This window comes from Aptenodytes forsteri, unplaced genomic scaffold, assembly GCF_000699145.1.
Source record: "Aptenodytes forsteri isolate BGI_AS27 unplaced genomic scaffold, ASM69914v1 Scaffold38, whole genome shotgun sequence".
Taxonomy (NCBI): Eukaryota; Metazoa; Chordata; class Aves; order Sphenisciformes; family Spheniscidae; genus Aptenodytes; species Aptenodytes forsteri.
Window position 1 is genome coordinate 166,754 of NW_008795704.1, and position 5,410 is coordinate 172,163.

Below are 5,410 nucleotides of genomic sequence, written 5' to 3' on the forward strand. Positions count from 1 at the left end.
TAGTTTCGAAAGGAAAAAACGAGGGACAGTGTCCCCCCCCCCCCCCCCCCGTAGAAGAAGCAATCCTTTTGTTTGCATGATGGAACTTCAGATTACTCAAATGGGTACTTAAGTATTTTGTTTTGTTGCCCAATAAACCAGAGCTAACCCCTTCCATACGCTAATAAACTCAAGCAACATACTGGGGTATTAAAAAAGGGCATTGGCCCACATCCACTTAACACCAGAAAAGTGTGGAGGACCTTTCTCCCTCAAGGGAACAGTAGACAAGCCCACTGGCACAAAGTCAGCTCTGCTGCTCTAGCCACTGTGAATGAATGTCCAATTCCTTGCTACGCTGCCTTGAAAGAGAGACTGGAACTTGCAAGATGAAGATGAGGTGGTCTAAAAAAAAAAAATCTAGCTGTACATACCGCTAAGAAAACCCCTACTCCACCAAGGGATGGCAGCAACAGAAAGAACATATACTAAGCCTCAGGGATTATTTTTTTAAAAGCAACTTTCCCATCTCCATGGCAAGATAACAAAAGCAACATCTTGCATTTATCTCTTATAGTGACACTTACATTTAACTTGAGAATAAAGTTTATTGCCCAGTCATTTTCCAACAGCAAAATAACTGGCCCATGTGAAAAAACAGGTCAAAATAAGAACTATCTATGCTATGTACACATCTAAGAAAGCACATAGACTTTTTGCACTGTTTTAAAACAGCAGTATTTTTCAATGATTCTGTAGATTTTTTTTTTTAATTTGCCTAACATTGATAGCAATCTCTGAAACTAAAGTTAAAATGAAAATTCTACCTATTTAAGGAAGCCATACTAAAGGGGATTGTAAAACCAAAGTTTACTAGATTATGCTAAAGGATTGCTTTCAAATTAGATGATCCTGAGGCAAGCGAGCAGTACAAAAGCATCCCTGTTCTTGCACCTATGCTTTGAAAACTAAAATAATACTAACAGCAAATCTTGCTAGGAGGTTTGCATTTTCTCTATTACCTATTATAGAAAGAAATTAGATTCAGAAATTTTTATGCATCAGGAGTTAGACATTTGAAGTTTCTTGTGTTAAATGGGAGATTACTTTTAGTTACTTCCTTACTAATGCAAAAGGGATGACAATCTGATATGGCCATTAGTTGAACAAAGGCAACTTGGGAAGGTTTTTCTGCTCAGATCTGCTGGTTTAGAACATCATATACTCTTTATCAGAACTGACACCTGCTAGATAACTGTGTTTACTAATGATTCCATGAATCCAGCCCAGAAGACAAATTAACAGATAAAGTCACAAAAGAATTCTTAAGAGTTCAAGCATTTGAACATTTACATAACTTCTGGGATAACACAAGTGTTTCAATCTTGCACTAATTCAAAACTTCATTATAAATGCTAAGAGATATCTTGAAGTTTTGTTACTAAGTATTCTACTTAGGTCCACTAAATCACTATCGACAAAAAACCCCAAACAGCTGCTTAGGCATATAGTTGCTAGAAAAATTAGCTGCAATGACCTTAGCGTAGTTAATTCCATGATATTAAGCAAATGCTTGCTATTAAGCAAGAGCTAACAGTAGCATGGTATGAATAAAAAGAATTTTAAGGACTTTACTCCATCAAATATTTTTGGCAAAAAAATATTTTGTCAGCTCAAAACATAACCGCTTCAAATTTTTCAGGATTTCAGTGCTTTAACAAAGTATTAGTTTTGCTTCTGTGATTTAAAGAAAAATCACAAGGACCAAAAGGGCCAAATCTCACATTTTGAAGCGCTCAAGTCAGATTTTTTCAAAAACACACTTAGGAGACAATAACTCACTCACTCAAATTTTCCAACTAATGAAAAAGCAAAGCCTGCTCAAATATTTCACTGTTCACTTGTAAAGATCAATATATATGCAGAGGCAACATTAGCTTCAGACACAGAACAGGCTACATGCCTGTTAAGTATGCATTGAAAGGCTTTTTGTTGGGCTGTTAGAGGTGTTAAGAGGTGTCTCAGGCTGCCTGCTTTTCCCCCTGTACAAAAAGGTACTTTAAGGCAAAAGTGGGTTTTGTTGTCATTTTGTGTGTTTGGTATATTTTTGGAGAGACCAGAAGCACAAACCTAGAGTTGTACTATGGACAAGCCACCCCATTAGCAAGCAGAGATCAAAAACGGAGAGTAAAGAGCTACCGACAATCAATCTGATTCAACTCATTTGATGAGCATGAACAGCATGTTTATGTGTCTTGACAGTAACGTCTTTAAAAAATGTTGATGTTGCACTGCAAAAAGGCGTACAAGATGACAATATTACTTCTCCTATCTATGTGCTAGTCAGTAAAATAAGCAGAATTTGGGTCATATGCATAAATTGATAAAAACACCAGACTAGCCTTGTAAGATGTATGCATACTTCAAATTAAGAACAGTTTAGAAGATTCAACATAGTCCCTGGGGAGTATTGAAGTACAATACCCACGCAGTACATACACACACAACATATTTGGCAATTCTTGGACAAAGACTAAGAACTGGAATAACATTGGTACTGTAGGAAGAATTTTAAGTATCCAGGCTGAGACTGCCTAGCAAAAGTTAAAACTGCAGACTATGGTTTTGCTTTTTTTTTTTTTTTAAAAGGCTAAAATCAACCTGCTAGATTAAGATAGTCATCTCTGAGCTAATTTAAACCTATCTGATCCCTTTAAATGCTGCAAAACCTAATTAGAACCCATTACTGTACACTTCTAAACTCCAATAGTTAGAAACATGTAGACCTGTGGCCTGCAGCAAAGTAGCTACATTTTCCAACAGTGCAAAATAACTGGGAGAGTGTTCCGGACTACCACATGCTGATGAAACAACAAAACATTAGTTTGGCAGAAAATTCTGTTTACGAGAACAACATTGCCAGAACCACCATCACCAGTGGGAATCAAAGTAAAGACACTACTATAGATTATTTGACCTAAGTGTTTTGATACCAATTCACAGATTCCACAAGCTTCAAATATTCTTAAGATATACTCAATATGCATATAAAGAAGTCTTCAATTCAAAGGCTCTTACCTGCAAAGACAGATGTTTTTTTCTTAACAAGTAGCAGAAGCCAAGCCAATCCTGTGGGCAACCAATTAAAACCAACTTTTAGACTGCAATAAAGAATAAATGGAGGCAAAAATCAATGCAGGCAACACAACAGCAGTAACAGTCCACAAAGAACTGTATATATAGAAAGTTCAAACCTGCAACCACCACAAGGCACTGGAACACACAACAACCACAAGAGTATTAGAAAATGCACTCTTACATTATCCCTGTATGACTTGTCAGTAATTGCACTGCACAGTTTTTGTATGGTTTCAAGACATGAATATGCCTTCCACAAAGAATATAAAAAGAACCAGAAAACATTCAAAGAATCTTTCAAATTTTCCCATCACCAATAGGTGGACAAATCACTCTTTCAAAGGCAAAGAGCAAGAATTAAATACTTGAAAACCCTGAATTTTAACAAAACCTTGCTCCATCAATAATGATATTCCTTCCTCCAACTGTGCATCTTCTTACTTGAACAAAGCAACATAACCGCACCTCAGAAAACCTCCCTATAGCTGCATGTGAAGAATTCTTCAGGAGTCACACAAACTGGTGAAACTAAGTGATATTTCACAGCCACCTCTTGGCAGTCACCTCTACAGAGCACACAGTAAGAACTCCCCATCGAGATACTGTATTTTCAGTTGTAATCTGTCACTTCATTATCCAAATCCTGATCAAATGCCCATTTTTTTCATCCTTGTATAAAAGTTGTCTTCCTGGGATTACAACTTGACAAAAGAGCCAAACATTTTAAGTGGCAACATATGTATTTTCTATTTAAGGAAGGGATAGAAAACCCTTGCTCTTTCATTGCTTAGTAGACCATCTCATACTAAAATTGTGATTCTTTGGAAAACTATCCAGGAATTAATCACACTAAGAACAAATAACTGCCTCCTCCTCACACAACCCAAACAAGACATTTTCAGTTATAAGCATCATTACCGAAGTGAACTTAAGAGAAAGAAGTACTACCAAACCATCCACAAACTCCCTAACAGAGGGAATTAAAACAAACACAGATATTCACAGATCTTCCAGGACATTAACAGCAGACTTATAAGTGAGAAAGATACAACTACACTCTTCAGACTTATATTAAAATGGCAAATGCATTTAGGAAGAGACCACCTTTTTTTTTTTTTATTAGACCTTTAAAGAGAAACAAGCAATCCTATATTAGAAGGATTCAACTATATGCTTTCGTATCTAGCAATGTCAAACAGTAGTTTACAATGCAGGAAAAAGAATGTAATCACCTGAAAAACAGTTTCATGCAAAAACACACCTGCTTCAAGAAGCAGACAGATCTTTCATGCACAAGGAACTCTCCATTTGGAAGAAAAACCCAAATCATTTGATGTATTTCCAGTATAGCAACCACAGCGTTGCATATGTTCCTCTTCACAACACTGAAAACAAGCTGAAGATTTGCAGTGAACTAAGACAACACGCTATAATGTGAAACAACATAAACAAAACCAAGCAGCATTCTTCAGAAAAGGTGCAAAACTCCACTCTACTATGTTTAACCTTTCCACCAAACACCGTCTACTTTCGTTTGCACGTCTCAAATCTCTCAACTTTAAAGAAAACCATCCATCACTCTCATAGGTAAAGACATCCTTTCCAATCAACCCAATGAGCAAGAGCATATTAACTAGGCAAACATTGACTAAGGCACAGCTGCTCCCACACAACGCCAACACCACACCTCTGGGACTTCATGAGAGAGACTCTCCACAACACCCTATCAGCTAAAGGACCACCATCCACTGGACACAAAAAAAGGCCCCCACCCACAGGACACAAACCAGCCGATGAAACAACCTTAAGAGGAGTCCACCGAGGAAACCTGCTTATTTTTCTGCCTAAGCACAGCAGATCGAAGTGGGTAAGAAAATCACCAAGAAGAGTGGATAAGTTTAAGAGTGAGTAAAACCAGAGTCAAGAGTTTTTTCGAAAGAAAGCTCGCACAGACTCCTGGTGTACTTCTGGGACCCACTTCAACACTAGGTTGTTTTGGGGTTTTTTTTTGGTTTAGGTTTTTCTTTGTGGGTGTTTTTTTTGGTATAGAGCTGGTATTTATTAGTGGAGAAGAGCACTACGTTACTGCATGGCAACTTCACTGGTGTTTACAGGGTAACCCCGACGAGCGGTGGCAGCGCCGCAGGCACCAGGGACCTTCCTCCCCGCGAAGCGCAGAGCGTTTGCCTCGCTTCCTCCCCCGGGGCCGGGCGAGGAGCAGCCGCCGGCGCCCCGCGGAGCACCCCCGGGACGAGCCCCGCCGGCACCGGCCCCGCGCCGCTTCCTCCCGCGC

General features: G+C 38.7%; 2 protein-coding genes across 3 annotated transcripts in view; both read right to left on the reverse strand.

The window, feature by feature from the left end:
* Positions 1–3,122, reverse strand: part of CPNE1 (copine 1) — a 41,611-nt gene extending 38,489 nt beyond the window's left edge. Inside the window, exon 1 of the mRNA XM_009283240.2 lies at positions 3,058–3,122. The gene's annotated coding sequence lies outside the window, so the exon portion shown is untranslated. The remainder of the gene's footprint in view (positions 1–3,057) is intronic.
* RBM12 (RNA binding motif protein 12) overlaps positions 1–3,141 on the reverse strand; it is a 9,333-nt gene extending 6,192 nt beyond the window's left edge. Inside the window, exon 1 of one of the 2 annotated variants that reach the window (XM_009283238.1) lies at positions 3,058–3,141. The gene's annotated coding sequence lies outside the window, so the exon portion shown is untranslated. The remainder of the gene's footprint in view (positions 1–3,057) is intronic. The other variant, XM_009283239.1, reaches the window with a different exon arrangement.
* Between the last annotated feature and the right edge of the window lie 2,269 nt (positions 3,142–5,410).